Source organism: Zootermopsis nevadensis, unplaced genomic scaffold, assembly GCF_977971745.1.
Source record: "Zootermopsis nevadensis isolate Lab colony 2312 unplaced genomic scaffold, Znev_1.0 Znev_ptg000022l, whole genome shotgun sequence".
Lineage (NCBI taxonomy): Eukaryota > Metazoa > Arthropoda > Insecta > Blattodea > Termopsidae > Zootermopsis > Zootermopsis nevadensis.
In genome coordinates this window covers 23,151,886-23,170,492 of record NW_028259154.1, presented here as the reverse complement: position 1 = coordinate 23,170,492, position 18,607 = coordinate 23,151,886, and the positions used below count along the sequence as shown (strand labels likewise).

General features: G+C 44.9%; 1 long non-coding RNA gene across 2 annotated transcripts in view; it reads right to left on the bottom strand.

Moving 5' to 3' along the window:
• LOC110827590 (uncharacterized) overlaps window positions 1-18,607 on the bottom strand; it is a 67,339-nt gene that overhangs the window by 38,987 nt on the left and 9,745 nt on the right. Inside the window, exon 7 of one of the 2 annotated variants that reach the window (XR_015536542.1) lies at window positions 17,703-17,871. The exons of the other annotated variant lie outside the window; for it this stretch is intronic. This is a non-coding gene — a long non-coding RNA (uncharacterized LOC110827590). Of the gene's footprint in view, window positions 1-17,702; window positions 17,872-18,607 lie in introns of those variants that run through there. 2 annotated transcript variants of the gene reach the window in all.

Below are 18,607 nucleotides of genomic sequence, written 5' to 3'. Positions count from 1 at the left end.
TGACTGTTAAATACACCCATGCCTCGTCTTGGAAGTAGTAGTAGTAGTGAATCATGTACGTCATTGTAAACTGTACCTCGTGCATATATCTAGCAAGTGGAACTGTCTTAGGTGTATCATCTACATCATTCGAAAGTCTTCCTACTGCATGTGTCTCGGTAGTGGTACAGCCTCAGTTCAATCATCTACATCATTCAAAAGTCTTCCTACTGCATGTGTCTTAGTAGTGGTACAGCCTCAGTTCAATCATCTACATCATTCAAAAGTCTTCCTACTGCATGTGTCTCGGTAGTGTTACAGCCTCAGTTCAATCATCTACATCATTCGAAAGTCTTCCTACTCCATGTGTCTTGGTAGTGGTACAGCCTCAGTTCAATCATCTACATCATTCGAAAGTCTTCCTACTCCACGTGTCTTGGTAGTGGTACAGCCTCAGTTCAATCATCTACATCATTCAAAAGTCTTCCTACTGCATGTGTCTCGGTAGTGTTACAGCCTCAGTTCAATCATCTACATCATTCGAAAGTCTTCCTACTCCATGTGTCTTGGTAGTGGTACAGCCTCAGTTCAATCATCTACATCATTCGAAAGTCTTCCTACTCCATGTGTCTTGGTAGTGGTACAGCCTCAGTTCAATCATCTACATCATTCTGGGAAGCGGTAGTGTCTTACGTGAATCTAGTACGTCATTACTCAATACACCCCTGCCTTGTCTTCAAAGTCATAGTGTTTTGTATGAATCTATTAAGACATCGCTCAATCTTGTCTTCTGTCAATCTAATACGTCATTCCTCAATACACACCTGCCTTGTCTTCCAAGTGGTAGTGCCTTCCGTCAATCTCTGCTACTACCATCTATCAATCTCCTACGTCATGGCTAAACGCACCTTTGCCTTGTCTGCAATGTCGTAGTATCTTGCCTCAATCTCGTATGTCATTGTTAAACGCGCCGCTGCCTAGTGTTGGACGTGGTAGTGCCTTCCGTCAATCTCTGCTACTGCCGTCTGTCAATCACGCACGTCATTGCAAAATCTACACGTCACTTGTCTTCCAAGTCCTAGTGTTTTCACTGAATCTTGTACTTCATTCCTAAACGCATCCCTGCCTTGCCTTCCAAGTGGTACTGTCTTCTGTGCCTCACGCACGCCATTGCTAAATGTACCCGTGCCTTCTGTTAGAGATGATAATGTCTGGGCTAAATCTCGTACCTCATACCTAAATGTACTCGTGCCGTACCTTAGAAGCGGTACTGTCTTGTCTCAGTCACGCAAGTCAGTGCTAAAGACACCCCTGCCTTGCCTTCCATGTGGTACTGTCTTCTGTGCCTCACGCACGCCATTGCTAAATGTACCCGTTCCTTCGGTTCTAAGCGGTAGTGACTTACGTGAATCTCGTACGTCATTGCAAACTGATCCTAGTGGATATATCCGGCAAGTGGCAGACTCTTACGCCAATCATGTACATCATACTAAACTGTACCTCGTGCATATGTCTAGGAAATGGTAATGTCTAACGTAACTCATGTACGTCATTGATAACTCAGCCTAAGCCTCGTCTTAAAACTAGTAGCGTCTTCACTGAATCTTGTACGTCATTAGTAACTGTACCAAGCGAAACATCGCGGAATTTTTAGTTCCGTGCGCGAGTCATGTACATCTTATGTAAGGGTACGTATATGATAATGCAACTGAGTTGGCTGAATGATGTATAATATAGGTAAATGTAAGTATTAAAATACATTGGATGCTGTACTTCCTCAATTAATCGTATACATCTTATCTAACTGTGCCTATGGAAAATCCACATGTTCGATAAATCATTTTATCATTAATAACTTACCTTAGTTCAACACCTCAGAAGTCGTAGTGTGTTGCTTCAACCGTCCACATCATTCGTTACCGTACGTAACTGACACATACAAACAACTGAATGACTCTACTCACTCAGACAGTCAGTCAGTCAGTCACAGACATAAACAAAAACTTACTACTATTCGTCTACAGTTTACTTGTCCATTTTCTACTTCACCTGTCGGTCCCTTCCTTGTCCATTAATTGCCCACAGGTCTCTATGTTCTTTCACGTCAATTTAGCTTATCTACTTCTGTCTTTGTCTTCCTCACGCCAGATACTGCATTATTTATAGATTACAGACAGATGTGCTTCAGTTCAGAATTCCCTGTATTTTCTCGACATTTTATTCGTATGTCTGCATTGTATATGTTTCACATATCAATTCCTTCGGTGGGAGTGTGTGTGTGTGTATGTGTGCGCATATATATATATATATATATATATATATATATATATATATATACATATACAAACACTTCTCACTTCAAAAACATTTTCTCTTCAATCTCATTTCCAATAACCAAGATATTAAAGAAAAACTATTATATTTCCTCTCCTTCTGTCTATAACAGCAAAACATCGCCTCACTCACACAGAAACATACAGCACATACACACAATTCCATAACAATCAGCATACAAATTCACAACCCCTCCCAAAATTTTACAAATACAAATGGCAGGGAAAACGCAACTCATGTACATCATTGGTAACTGTAGCTAAGGGAAATGTAAGTAACCTGGTACTCTGTTCAGTAAATCATATATTTTGTGTTCGGTGAATCGCACGAGGAGTGATAGCAGTCAATAATGTACATCGTGTGTAATTGCGACCATGCTATATGTTTTCCTAAAACATTTATGTCCTACGTCATTGCAAAACGCAGCCCTGCCTTATCTTGCAACTGGTAGTGTCTTGCGTGAAACTCGGACGTCATCGCTCTATCTATCCACGCGTTGCCTTCGAATCGGTAGAGTCTCATGTCAATCTCGTACGTCAAACGTAATTATACTCTTGCTGTGTCTTGGGTGAATCTCGTACGTCATAAGTAAATGTACTCTTGCCGTGTCTTCAGAATGGTAGTGTCTTATGTCAATCACTCACGTCGTTGCTTAATTTCATCCATGCCCTGTCTTGGAAGTGGTACTGTCTTCTGTGAATCTCGTACGTCATAGCTAAATGTACCTCTGCCTTGTCTTCATGGTGGTACTGTCTTGTCTCAATCTCCTACGTCATAAGTAAATGTACTACTGCCGTGTCTTCAAACTGCTGGTATCTTATCTGAATCACGCACGTCATTGCTAAATGTACCTCTGCCTTGTCTTCATGGCGGTACTGTCTTGTCTCAATCTCCTACGTCATCAGTAAATGTACTCCTGCCGTGCCTTCACACTGCTGGTATCTTATCTGAATCACGCACGTCATTGCTAAATGTACCTCTGCCTTGTCTTCATGGTGGTACTAGTCTTGTCTCAATCTCCTACATCATGAGTAAATGTACTCCTGCCGTGTCTTCAAACTGCTGGTATCTTATCTGAATCACGCACGTCATTGCTAAATGTACCTCTGCCTTGTCTTCATGGCGGTACTGTCTTGTCTCAATCTCCTACGTCATCAGTAAATGTACTCCTGCCGTGTCTTCACACTGCTGGTATCTTATCTGAATCACGCACGTCATTGCTAAATGTACCTCTGCCTTGTCTTCATGGTGGTACTGTCTTGTCTCAATCTCCTACGTCATGAGTAAATGTACTCCTGCCGTGTCTTCAAACTGTTGGTAACTTATCTGAATCACGCACGTCATTGCTAAATGTACCTCTGCCTTGTCTTCATGGCGGTACTGTCTTGTCTCAATCTCCTACGTCATCAGTAAATGTACTCCTGCCGTGTCTTCACACTGCTGGTATCTTATCTAAATCACGCACGTCATTGCTAAATGTACCTCTGCCTTGTCTTCATGGTGGTACTGTCTTGTCTCAATCTCCTACGTCATGAGTAAATGTACTCCTGCCGTGTCTTCAAACTGTTGGTAACTTATCTGAATCACGCACGTCATTGCTAAATGTACCTCTGCCTTGTCTTCATGGCGGTACTGTCTTGTCTCAATCTCCTACGTCATCAGTAAATGTACTCCTGCCGTGTCTTCACACTGCTGGTATCTTATCTGAATCACGCACGTCATTGCTAAATGTACCTCTGCCTTGTCTTCATGGTGGTACTGTCTTGTCTCAATCTCCTACGTCATGAGTAAATGTACTCCTGCCGTGTCTTCAAACTGTTGGTAACTTATCTGAATCACGCACGTCATTGCTAAATGTACCTCTGCCTTGTCTTCATGGTGGTACTGGTCTTGTCTCAATCTCCTACGTCATGAGTAAATGTACTCCTGCCGTGTCTTCAAACTGCTGGTATCTTATCTGAATCACGCACGTCATTGCTAAATGTACCTCTGCCTTGTCTTCATGGCGGTACTGTCTTGTCTCAATCTCCTACGTCATCAGTAAATGTACTCCTGCCGTGTCTTCACACTGCTGGTATCTTATCTGAATCACGCACGTCATTGCTAAATGTACCTCTGCCTTGTCTTCATGGTGGTACTGTCTTGTCTCAATCTCCTACGTCATGAGTAAATGTACTCCTGCCGTGTCTTCCAACTGTTGGTAACTTATCTGAATCACGCACGTCATTGCTAAATGTACCTCTGCCTTGTCTTCATGGCGGTACTGGTCTTGTCTCAATCTCCAACGTCATGAGTAAATGTACTCCTGCCGTGTCTTCAAACTGCTGGTATCTTATCTGAATCACGCACGTCATTGCTAAATGTACCTCTGCCTTGTCTTCATGGTGGTACTGGTCTTGTCTCAATCTCCTACATCATGAGTAAATGTACTCCTGCCGTGTCTTCAAACTGCTGGTATCTTATCTGAATCACGCACGTCATTGCTAAATGTACCTCTGCCTTGTCTTCATGGCGGTACTGTCTTGTCTCAATCTCCTACGTCATCAGTAAATGTACTCCTGCCGTGTCTTCACACTGCTGGTATCTTATCTGAATCACGCACGTCATTGCTAAATGTACCTCTGCCTTGTCTTCATGGTGGTACTGTCTTGTCTCAATCTCCTACGTCATGAGTAAATGTACTCCTGCCGTGTCTTCAAACTGTTGGTAACTTATCTGAATCACGCACGTCATTGCTAAATGTACCTCTGCCTTGTCTTCATGGCGGTACTGGTCTTGTCTCAATCTCCTACGTCATGAGTAAATGTACTCCTGCCGTGTCTTCAAACTGCTGGTATCTTATCTGAATCACGCACGTCATTGCTAAATGTACCTCTGCCTTGTCTTCATGGTGGTACTGGTCTTGTCTCAATCTCCTACATCATGAGTAAATGTACTCCTGCCGTGTCTTCAAACTGCTGGTATCTTATCTGAATCACGCACGTCATTGCTAAATGTACCTCTGCCTTGTCTTCATGGCGGTACTGTCTTGTCTCAATCTCCTACGTCATTAGTAAATGTACTCCTGCCGTGTCTTCACACTGCTGGTATCTTATCTGAATCACGCACGTCATTGCTAAATGTACCTCTGCCTTGTCTTCATGGTGGTACTGTCTTGTCTCAATCTCCTACGTCATGAGTAAATGTACTCCTGCCGTGTCTTCAAACTGTTGGTAACTTATCTGAATCACGCACGTCATTGCTAAATGTACCTCTGCCTTGTCTTCATGGTGGTACTGGTCTTGTCTCAATCTCCTACGTCATGAGTAAATGTACTCCTGCCGTGTCTTCAAACTGCTGGTATCTTATCTGAATCACGCACGTCATTGCTAAATTGTACCTCTGCCTTGTCTTCATGGTGGTACTGGTCTTGTCTCAATCTCCTACGTCATGAGTAAATGTACTCCTGCCGTGTCTTCAAACTGCTGGTATCTTATCTGAATCACGCACGTCATTGCTAAATGTACCTCTGCCTTGTCTTCATGGCGGTACAGTCTTGTCTCAATCTCCTACGTCATCAGTAAATGTACTCGTGCCGTGTCTTCACACTGCTGGTATCTTATCTGAATCACGCACGTCATTGCTAAATGTACCTCTGCCTTGTCTTCATGGTGGTACTGTCTTGTCTCAATCTCCTACGTCATGAGTAAATGTACTCCTGCCGTGTCTTCAAACTGTTGGTAACTTATCTGAATCACGCACGTCATTGCTAAATGTACCTCTGCCTTGTCTTCATGGTGGTACTGGTCTTGTCTCAATCTCCTACGTCATGAGTAAATGTACTCCTGCCGTGTCTTCAAACTGCTGGTATCTTATCTGAATCACGCACGTCATTGCTAAATGTACCTCTGCCTTGTCTTCATGGCGGTACTGTCTTGTCTCAATCTCCTACGTCATCAGTAAATGTACTCCTGCCGTGTCTTCACACTGCTGGTATCTTATCTGAATCACGCACGTCATTGCTAAATGTACCTCTGCCTTGTCTTCATGGTGGTACTGTCTTGTCTCAATCTCCTACGTCATGAGTAAATGTACTCCTGCCGTGTCTTCCAACTGTTGGTAACTTATCTGAATCACGCACGTCATTGCTAAATGTACCTCTGCCTTGTCTTCATGGCGGTACTGGTCTTGTCTCAATCTCCAACGTCATGAGTAAATGTACTCCTGCCGTGTCTTCAAACTGCTGGTATCTTATCTGAATCACGCACGTCATTGCTAAATGTACCTCTGCCTTGTCTTCATGGTGGTACTGGTCTTGTCTCAATCTCCTACATCATGAGTAAATGTACTCCTGCCGTGTCTTCAAACTGCTGGTATCTTATCTGAATCACGCACGTCATTGCTAAATGTACCTCTGCCTTGTCTTCATGGCGGTACTGTCTTGTCTCAATCTCCTACGTCATCAGTAAATGTACTCCTGCCGTGTCTTCACACTGCTGGTATCTTATCTGAATCACGCACGTCATTGCTAAATGTACCTCTGCCTTGTCTTCATGGTGGTACTGTCTTGTCTCAATCTCCTACGTCATGAGTAAATGTACTCCTGCCGTGTCTTCAAACTGTTGGTAACTTATCTGAATCACGCACGTCATTGCTAAATGTACCTCTGCCTTGTCTTCATGGCGGTACTGGTCTTGTCTCAATCTCCTACGTCATGAGTAAATGTACTCCTGCCGTGTCTTCAAACTGCTGGTATCTTATCTGAATCACGCACGTCATTGCTAAATGTACCTCTGCCTTGTCTTCATGGTGGTACTGGTCTTGTCTCAATCTCCTACATCATGAGTAAATGTACTCCTGCCGTGTCTTCAAACTGCTGGTATCTTATCTGAATCACGCACGTCATTGCTAAATGTACCTCTGCCTTGTCTTCATGGCGGTACTGTCTTGTCTCAATCTCCTACGTCATTAGTAAATGTACTCCTGCCGTGTCTTCACACTGCTGGTATCTTATCTGAATCACGCACGTCATTGCTAAATGTACCTCTGCCTTGTCTTCATGGTGGTACTGTCTTGTCTCAATCTCCTACGTCATGAGTAAATGTACTCCTGCCGTGTCTTCAAACTGTTGGTAACTTATCTGAATCACGCACGTCATTGCTAAATGTACCTCTGCCTTGTCTTCATGGTGGTACTGGTCTTGTCTCAATCTCCTACGTCATGAGTAAATGTACTCCTGCCGTGTCTTCAAACTGCTGGTATCTTATCTGAATCACGCACGTCATTGCTAAATTGTACCTCTGCCTTGTCTTCATGGTGGTACTGGTCTTGTCTCAATCTCCTACGTCATGAGTAAATGTACTCCTGCCGTGTCTTCAAACTGCTGGTATCTTATCTGAATCACGCACGTCATTGCTAAATGTACCTCTGCCTTGTCTTCATGGCGGTACAGTCTTGTCTCAATCTCCTACGTCATCAGTAAATGTACTCGTGCCGTGTCTTCACACTGCTGGTATCTTATCTGAATCACGCACGTCATTGCTAAATGTACCTCTGCCTTGTCTTCATGGTGGTACTGTCTTGTCTCAATCTCCTACGTCATGAGTAAATGTACTCCTGCCGTGTCTTCAAACTGTTGGTAACTTATCTGAATCACGCACGTCATTGCTAAATGTACCTCTGCCTTGTCTTCATGGTGGTACTGGTCTTGTCTCAATCTCCTACGTCATGAGTAAATGTACTCCTGCCGTGTCTTCAAACTGCTGGTATCTTATCTGAATCACGCACGTCATTGCTAAATGTACCTCTGCCTTGTCTTCATGGCGGTACTGTCTTGTCTCAATCTCCTACGTCATCAGTAAATGTACTCCTGCCGTGTCTTCACACTGCTGGTATCTTATCTGAATCACGCACGTCATTGCTAAATGTACCTCTGCCTTGTCTTCATGGTGGTACTGTCTTGTCTCAATCTCCTACGTCATGAGTAAATGTACTCCTGCCGTGTCTTCAAACTGTTGGTAACTTATCTCAATCACGCACGTCATTGCTAAATGTACCTCTGCCTTGTCTTCATGGTGGTACTGGTCTTGTCTCAATCTCCTACGTCATGAGTAAATGTACTCCTGCCGTGTCTTCAAACTGCTGGTATCTTATCTGAATCACGCACGTCATTGCTAAATGTACCTCTGCCTTGTCTTTATGGCGGTACTGTCTTGTCTCAATCTCCTACGTCATCAGTAAATGTACTCCTGCCGTGTCTTCACACTGCTGGTATCTTATCTGAATCACGCACGTCATTGCTAAATGTACCTCTGCCTTGTCTTCATGGTGGTACTGGTCTTGTCTCAATCTCCTACATCATGAGTAAATGTACTCCTGCCGTGTCTTCAAACTGCTGGTATCTTATCTGAATCACGCACGTCATTGCTAAATGTACCTCTGCCTTGTCTTCATGGTGGTACTGGTCTTGTCTCAATCTCCTACGTCATGAGTAAATGTACTCCTGCCGTGTCTTCAAACTGCTGGTAACTTATCTGAAACACGCACGTCATTGCTAAATGTACCTCTGCCTTGTCTTCATGGTGGTACTGTCTTGTCTCAATCTCCTACGTCATAAGTAAATGTACTCCTGCCGTGTCTTCAAACTGCTGGTATCTTATCTGAATCACGCACGTCATTCCTAAATGTACCTCTGCCTTGTCTTCATGGTGGTACTGGTTTTGTCTCAATCTCCTACGTCAAGAGTAAATGTACTCCTGCCGTGTCTTCAAACTTCTGGTAACTTATCTCAATCACGCACGTCATTGCTAAATTCACCCCTGCCTTTTCTTTCAAGTGGTATTGTCTTCTGTCATTATAGTACGCCATTGCTCAATGTACCAGTGCCTTGTCTTCCAAGTAGTAGAGTCTTCAGCAAATCTCGTACATCATCGCTAAATTTATCCCTGCCCAAATAGTAATTGCAATAAATCACGCACATCGTGTGAATCTCCTCCGTCATATAGAAATGTACCCGTTCCTTCTCTTCGAAGGGGTACTGTTTTCTGTCAATCTCCTAATTCATTCCGAAATGCACCCGTGCCTTGTCTTCGAAGTCGTACTACTGTCTTGTGCAAATCTCGTACGTCATCACTAAACGCACACCTGCCTTGCCTTGGACAACGTAGTGTCTCGGGTGAATCTCGTAGGTCATCGCTAAATGTACCCGTGCCTTGTCTTCGAAATGGTACTACTGTCTTGTGCAAATCTCGTATGTCATCACTAAACGCACTCCTGCCTTGGCTTGGACGAAGTAGTGTCTCGGGTGAATCTCATAAGTCATCGCTCAATGCACCCGTTCCTTGTCTTCGAAGTCGTACTACTGTCTTGTGCAAATCTCTTATGTCATCACTAAACGCACACCTGCCTTGGCTTGGAAGAGGTAGTGTCTTGGGTGAATCTCGTAAGTCATCGATAAATGCACCCGTGCCTTGTCTTCCAAGTGGTACTACTGTCTTGTGCAAATCTCTTATGTCATCACTAAACGCACACCTGCCTTGGCTTGGACGAGGTAGTGTCTCGGGTGAATCTCGTAAGTCATCGATAAATGGGCCAGTGCCTTGTCTTCGAAGTCGTACTACTGTCTTGTGCAAATCTCGTATATCATCACTAAACGCACTCCAGCCTTGGCTTGGACGAGGTAGTGTCTTCGGTGAATCTCGTAAGTCATCGATAAATGCACCCGTGCCTTGTCTTCGAAGTCGTACTACTGTCTTGTGCAAATCTCGTATATCATCATTAAACGCACACCTGCCTCGGCTTGGACGAGGTAGTGTCTCGGGTGAATCTCGTAAGTCATCGCTCAATGCACCCGTGCCTTGTCTTCGAAGTCGTACTACTGTCTTGTGCAAATCTCGTATGTCATCACTAAACGCACTCCTGCCTTGGCTTGGACGAGGTAGTGTCTCGGGTGAATCTCGTAAGTCATCGCTAAATGTACCTGTGCCTTGTCTTCGAAGTCGTACTACTGTCTTGTGCAAATCTCGTATGTCATCACTAAACGCACACCAGCCTTGGCTTGGACGAGGTAGTGTCTCGGGTGAATCTCGTAAGTCATCGATAAATGGGCCAGTGCCTTGTCTTCGTAGTCGTACTACTGTCTTGTGCAAATCTCGTATGTCATCATTAAACGCACACCTGCCTCGGCTTGGACGAGGTAGTGTCTCGGGTGAATCTCGTAAGTCATCGATAAATGGGCCAGTGCCTTGTCTTCGTAGTCGTACTACTGTCTTGTGCAAATCTCGTATGTCATCATTAAACGCACACCTGCCTCGGCTTGGACGAGGTAGTGTCTCGGGTGAATCTCGTAAGTCATCGATAAATGGGCCAGTGCCTTGTCTTCGTAGTCGTACTACTGTCTTGTGCAAATATCGTATGTCATCACTAAACGCACACCTGCCTTGGCTTGGACGAGGTAGTGTCTCGGGTGAATCTCGTAAGTCATCGATAAATGGGTCAGTGCCTTGTCTTCGAAGTCGTACTACTGTCTTGTGCAAATCTCGTATATCATCATTAAACGCACACCTGCCTCGGCTTGGACGAGGTAGTGTCTCGGGTGAATCTCGTAAGTCTTCGCTAAATGTACCCGTGCCTTGTCTTCGTAATGGTACTACTGTCTTGTGCAAATCTCGTATGTCATCACTAAACGCACTCCTGCCTTGGCTTGGACGAGGTAGTGTCTCGGGTGAATCTCGTAAATCATCGCTAAATGTACATGTGCCTTGTCTTCGAAGTCGTACTACTGTCTTGTGCAAATCTCGTATGTCATCACTAAACGCACACCTGCCTTGGCTTGGACGAGGTAGTGTCTCGGGTGAATCTCGTAAGTCATCGCTAAATGTACCCGTGCCTTGTCTTCGAAATGGTACTACTGTCTTGTGCAAATCTCGTATGTCATCACTAAACGCACTCCTGCCTTGGCTTGGACGAGGTAGTGTCTCGGGTGAATCTCGTAAGTCTTCGCTAAATGTACCCGTGCCTTGTCTTCGAAATGGTACTACTGTCTTGTGCAAATCTCGTATGTCATCACTAAACGCACTCCTGCCTTGGCTTGGACGAGGTAGTGTCTCGGGTGAATCTCGTAAATCATCGCTAAATGTACATGTGCCTTGTCTTCGAAGTCGTACTACTGTCTTGTGCAAATCTCGTATGTCATCACTAAACGCACACCTGCCTTGGCTTGGACGAGGTAGTGTCTCGGGTGAATCTCGTAAGTCATCGCTAAATGTACATGTGCCTTGTCTTCGAAGTCGTACTACTGTCTTGTGCAAATCTCGTATGTCATCACTAAACGCACTCCTGCCTTGGCTTGGACGAGGTAGTGTCTCGGGTGAATCTCGTAAGTCATCGCTCAATGCACCCGTGCCTTGTCTTCGAAGTCGTACTACTGTCTTGTGCAAATCTCGTATGTCATCACTAAACGCACACCAGCCTTGGCTTGGACGAGGTAGTGTCTCGGGTGAATCTCGTAAGTCATCGATAAATGGGCCAGTGCCTTGTCTTCGAAGTCGTACTACTGTCTTGTGCAAATCTCGTATATCATCATTAAACGCACACCTGCCTCGGCTTGGACGAGGTAGTGTCTCGGGTGAATCTCGTAAGTCTTCGCTAAATGTACCCGTGCCTTGTCTTCGAAGTCGTACTACTGTCTTGTGCAAATCTCGTATGTCATCACTAAACGCACACCTGGCTTGGCTTGGACGAGGTAGTGTCTCGGATGAATCTCGTAAGTCATCGCTAAATGTACATGTGCCTTGTCTTCGAAGTCGTACTACTGTCTTGTGCAAATCTCGTATGTCATCACTAAACGCACACCTGCCTTTTCTTGGAAGAGGTAGTGTCTCGGGTGAATCTCGTAGGTCATCGCTAAATGTACATGTGCCTTGTCTTCGAAGTCGTACTACTGTCTTGTGCTAATATCGTATGTCATCACTAAACGCACAATTGTCTTGGCTTGGACGAGGTAGTGTCTCGGGTAAATCTCGTATGTCATCGAAAAATGGGCCAGTGCCTTGTCTTCGAAGTCGTACTACTGTCTTGTGCAAATCTCGTATGTCATCACTAAACGCACTCCTGCCTTGGCTTGGACGAGGTAGTGTCTCGGGTGAATCTCGTAAGTCATCGATAAATGGGCCAGTGCCTTGTCTTCGAAGTCGTACTACTGTCTTGTGCAAATCTCGTATGTCATCATTAAACGCACACCTGCCTCGGCTTGAACGACGTAGTGCCTCGGGTGAATCTCGTAAGTCTTCGCTAAATGTACCCGTGCCTTGTCTTCGAAATGGTACTACTGTCTTATGCAAATCTCGTATATCATCACTAAACGCACTCCTGCCTTGGCTTGGACGAGGTAGTGTCTCGGGTGAATCTCGTAAGTCATCGCTAAATGTACCCGTGCCTTGTCTTCGAAATGGTACTACTGTCTTGTGCAAATCTCGTATATCATCACTAAACGCACTCCTGCCTTGGCTTGGACGAGGTAGTGTCTCGGGTGAATCTCGTAAGTCATCGCTAAATGTACCCGTGCCTTGTCTTCGAAATGGTACTACTGTCTTGTGCAAATCTCGTATATCATCACTAAACGCACTCCTGCCTTGGCTTGGACGAGGTAGTGTCTCGGGTGAATCTCGTAAGTCATCGCTAAATGTACCCGTGCCTTGTCTTCGAAATGGTACTACTGTCTTGTGCAAATCTCGTATATCATCACTAAACGCACTCCTGCCAAGGCTTGGACGACGTAGTGCCTCGGGTGAATCTCGTAAGTCTTCGCTAAATGTACCCGTGCCTTGTCTTCGAAATGGTACTACTGTCTTGTGAAAATCTCGTATGTCATCACTAAACGCACTCCTGCCTTGGCTTGGACGACGTAGTGTCTCGGGTGAATCTCGTAAGTCTTCGCTAAATGTACCCGTGCCTTGTCTTCGAAATGGTACTACTGTCTTGTGCAAATCTCGTATATCATCACTAAACGCACTCCTGCCAAGGCTTGGACGACGTAGTGCCTCGGGTGAATCTCGTAAGTCTTCGCTAAATGTACCCGTGCCTTGTCTTCGAAATGGTACTACTGTCTTGTGAAAATCTCGTATGTCATCACTAAACGCACTCCTGCCTTGGCTTGGACGACGTAGTGTCTCGGGTGAATCTCGTAAGTCTTCGCTAAATGTACCCGTGCCTTGTCTTCGAAATGGTACTACTGTCTTGTGCAAATCTCGTATATCATCACTAAACGCACTCCTGCCAAGGCTTGGACGACGTAGTGCCTCGGGTGAATCTCGTAAGTCTTCGCTAAATGTACCCGTGCCTTGTCTTCGAAATGGTACTACTGTCTTGTGCAAATCTCGTATGTCATCACTAAACGCACACCTGCCTTGGCTTGGACGAGGTAGTGTCTCGGGTGAATCTCGTAAGTCATCGAAAAATGGGTTAGTGCCTTGTCTTCGAAGTCGTACTACTGTCTTGTGCAAATATCGTATGTCATCACTAAACGCACACCTGCCTCGGCTTGGAAGAGGTAGTGTCTCGGGTGAATCTCGTAAGTCATCGAAAAATGGGTTAGTGCCTTGTCTTCGAAGTCGTACTACTGTCTTGTGCTAATATCGTATGTCATCACTAAACGCACAATTGTCTTGGCTTGGACGAGGTAGTGTCTCGGGTAAATCTCGTATGTCATCGAAAAATGGGCCAGTGCCTTGTCTTCGAAGTCGTACTACTGTCTTGTGCAAATCTCGTATATCATCATTAAACGCACACCTGCCTCGGCTTGGACGAGGTAGTGTCTCGGGTGAATCTCGTAAGTCTTCGCTAAATATACCCGTGCTTTGTCTTCGAAATGGTACTACTGTCTTGTGCAAATCTCGTATGTCATCACTAAACGCACTCCTGCCTTGGCTTGGACGAGGTAGTGTCTCGGGTGAATCTCGTAAGTCATCGCTCAATGCACCCGTGCCTTGTCTTCGAAGTCGTACTACTGTCTTGTGCAAATCTCGTATGTCATCACTAAACGCACACCTGCCTTGGCTTGGAAGAGGTAGTGTCTCGGGTGAATCTCGTAGATCATCGCTAAATGTACCCGTGCCTTGTCTTCCAAGTGGTACTACTGTCTTGTGCAAATCTCATATGTCATCACTAAACGCACACCTGCCTTGGCTTGGAAGAGGTAGTGTCTCGGGTGAATCTCGTAAGTCATCGATAAATGGGCCAGTGCCTTGTCTTCGAAGTCGTACTACTGTCTTGTGCAAATCTCGTATATCATCATTAAACGCACACCTGCCTCGGCTTGGACGAGGTAGTGTCTCGGGTGAATCTCGTAAGTCTTCGCTAAATGTACATGTGCCTTGTCTTCGAAGTCGTACTACTGTCTTGTGCAAATCTCGTATGTCATCACTAAACGCACACCTGCCTTGGCTTGGAAGAGGTAGTGTCTCGGGTGAATCTCGTAGGTCATCGCTAAATGTACATGTGCCTTGTCTTCGAAGTCGTACTACTGTCTTGTGCAAATATCGTATGTCATCACTAAACGCACACCTGCCTTGGCTTGGACGAGGTAGTGTCTCGGGTAAATCTCGTAAGTCATCGAAAAATGGACCACTGCCTTGTCTTCGAAGTCGTACTACTGTCTTGTGCAAATCTCGTATATCATCATTAAACGCACACCTGCCTCGGCTTGGACGAGGTAGTGTCTCGGGTGAATCTCGTAAGTCTTCGCTAAATATACACGTGCTTTGTCTTCGAAATGGTACTACTGTCTTGTGCAAATCTCGTTTGTCATCACTAAACGCACTCCTGCCTTGGCTTGGACGAGGTAGTGTCTCGGGTGAATCTCGTAAGTCATCGCTAAATGTACATGTGCCTTGTCTTCGAAGTCGTACTACTGTCTTGTGCAAATCTCGTATGTCATCACTAAACGCACACCAGCCTTGGCTTGGACGAGGTAGTGTCTCGGGTGAATCTCGTAAGTCATCGATAAATGGGCCAGTGCCTTGTCTTCGAAGTCGTACTACTGTCTTGTGCAAATCTCGTATATCATCATTAAACGCACACCTGCCTCGGCTTGGACGAGGTAGTGTCTCGGGTGAATCTCGTAAGTCTTCGCTAAATGTACCCGTGCCTTGTCTTCGAAGTCGTACTACTGTCTTGTGCAAATCTCGTATGTCATCACTAAACGCACTCCTGCCTTGGCTTGGACGAGGTAGTGTCTCGGGTGAATCTCGTAAGTCATCGATAAATGCACCCGTGCCTTGTCTTCCAAGTGGTACTACTGTCTTGTGCAAATCTCTTATGTCATCACTAAACGCACCCCTTCCTTGGCTTGGACGAGGTAGTGTCTCGGGTGAATCTAGTAAGTCATCGATAAATGCACCCGTGCCTTGTCTTCGAAGTGGTACTACTGTCTTGTGCAAATCTCTTATGTCACCACTAAACGCACACCTGCCTTGGCTTGGAAGAGGTAGTGTCTCGGGTGAATCTCGTAAGTCATCGATAAATGCACCCGTGCCTTGTCTTCCAAGTGGTACTACTGTCTTGTGCAAATCTCGTATGTCATCACTAAACGCACACTTGCCTTGGCTTGGAAGAGGTAGTGTCTCGGGTGAATCTCTTAGGTCATCGCTAAATGTACCAGTGCCTTGTCTTCGAAGTCGTACTACTGTCTTGTGCAAATCTCGTATGTCATCACTAAACGAACACCAGCCTTGGCTTGGACGAGGTAGTGTCTCGGGTGAATCTCGTAAGTCATCGCTCAATGCACCCGTGCCTTGTCTTCGAAGTCGTACTACTGTCTTGTGCAAATCTCGTATATCATCATTAAACGCACACCTGCCTCGGCTTGGACGAGGTAGTGTCTCGGGTGAATCTCGTAAGTCTTCGCTAAATGTACCCGTGCCTTGTCTTCGAAGTCGTACTACTGTCTTGTGCAAATCTCGTATGTCATCACTAAACGCACACCTGGCTTGGCTTGGACGAGGTAGTGTCTCGGGTGAATCTCGTAAGTCATCGCTAATTGTACATGTGCCTTGTCTTCGAAGTCGTACTACTGTCTTGTGCAAATCTCGTATGTCATCACTAAACGCACACCTGCCTTTTCTTGGAAGAGGTAGTGTCTCGGGTGAATCTCGTAGGTCATCGCTAAATGTACATGTGCCTTGTCTTCGAAGTCGTACTACTGTCTTGTGCTAATATCGTATGTCATCACTAAACGCACAATTGTCTTGGCTTGGACGAGGTAGTGTCTCGGGTAAATCTCGTATGTCATCGAAAAATGGGCCAGTGCCTTGTCTTCGAAGTCGTACTACTGTCTTGTGCAAATCTCGTATGTCATCACTAAACGCACACCTGCCTTGGCTTGGAAGAGGTAGTGTCTCGGGTGAATCTCGTAGATCATCGCTAAATGTACCCGTGCCTTGTCTTCCAAGTGGTACTACTGTCTTGTGCAAATCTCATATGTCATCACTAAACGCACACCTGCCTTCGCTTGGAAGAGGTAGTGTCTCGGGTGAATCTCGTAAGTCATCGATAAATGCACCCGTGCCTTGTCTTCCAAGTGGTACTACTGTCTTGTGCAAATCTCGTATGTCATCACTAAACGCACACCTGCCTTGGCTTGGAAGAGGTAGTGTCTCGGGTGAATCTCGTAAGTCATCGATAAATGCACCCGTGCCTTGTCTTCGAAGTCGTACTACTGTCTTGTGCAAATCTCATATGTCATCACTAAACGCACACCTGGCTTGGCTTGGACGAGGTAGTGTCTCGGGTGAATCTCGTAAGTCATCGCTAATTGTACATGTGCCTTGTCTTCGAAGTCGTACTACTGTCTTGTGCAAATCTCGTATGTCATCACTAAACGCACACCTGCCTTTTCTTGGAAGAGGTAGTGTCTCGGGTGAATCTCGTAGGTCATCGCTAAATGTACATGTGCCTTGTCTTCGAAGTCGTACTACTGTCTTGTGCTAATATCGTATGTCATCACTAAACGCACAATTGTCTTGGCTTGGACGAGGTAGTGTCTCGGGTAAATCTCGTATGTCATCGAAAAATGGGCCAGTGCCTTGTCTTCGAAGTCGTACTACTGTCTTGTGCAAATCTCGTATGTCATCACTAAACGCACACCTGCCTTGGCTTGGAAGAGGTAGTGTCTCGGGTGAATCTCGTAGATCATCGCTAAATGTACCCGTGCCTTGTCTTCCAAGTGTTACTACTGTCTTGTGCAAATCTCATATGTCATCACTAAACGCACACCTGCCTTGGCTTGGAAGAGGTAGTGTCTCGGGTGAATCTCGTAAGTCATCGATAAATGCACCCGTGCCTTGTCTTCCAAGTGGTACTACTGTCTTGTGCAAATCTCGTATGTCATCTCTAAACGCACACCTGCCTTGGCTTGGAAGAGGTAGTGTCTCGGGTGAATCTCGTAAGTCATCGATAAATGCACCCGTGCCTTGTCTTCGAAGTCGTACTACTGTCTTGTGCAAATCTCGTATGTCATCACTAAACGCACACCTGCCTTGGCTTGGAAGAGGTAGTGTCTCGGGTGAATCTCGTAGATCATCGCTAAATGTACCCATGCCTTGTCTTATGGAATTCATCTTAATGAAGTATAAATCACACACACAACAACGCACACTTGCATACAACACACCATGGCATGAAACAGAATACATCAACATACAGTAGCATAAGACACAATAATTTGCCATTTGAAATATCATAAATTGTCTGTGTCATGTGACATATTTTTGTCTTAAGAAACCAAAGACGAGCTACAAAACATGCATGATGTGGGTGTGTGCGTGTTTGGGTTAATCTTCGTATGGATACATAGATTGGTAAATACATGAACGGATGGATAGATATATAGATATGTAATCAGACAGACAGACAGACAGACAGATAGATAGATAGATAGAGAGAGAGAGAGAGAGAGAGACATGCAGATAGATAAAAGAGATAGATTTTATAGGTAGAGAAACCGAAATATCTAAAGCCGGCCTGATAATCTTTTATCTAAGACATTGCGTGCTTTTATAGTCCTACTATTCTGTGGCCTGAGTGAACAAGCGTCTGTGATCAAATGTTGTATGACTAAGGATCGAATTTCCCTACATCCTCGAAGCTAATTCTAAAAATACCTAAACCCCATATCTAATGAGTATTTGTATTCATATCATATTTACAATATAGTTAACTTCTTTCTCTAACTAACGAAATTAAAATTTTTAAACCAAGAATGTATTCCACACATACTCAAGTAATTAGGATAGACTTTTGTAGTAGTCAAAAAACTATT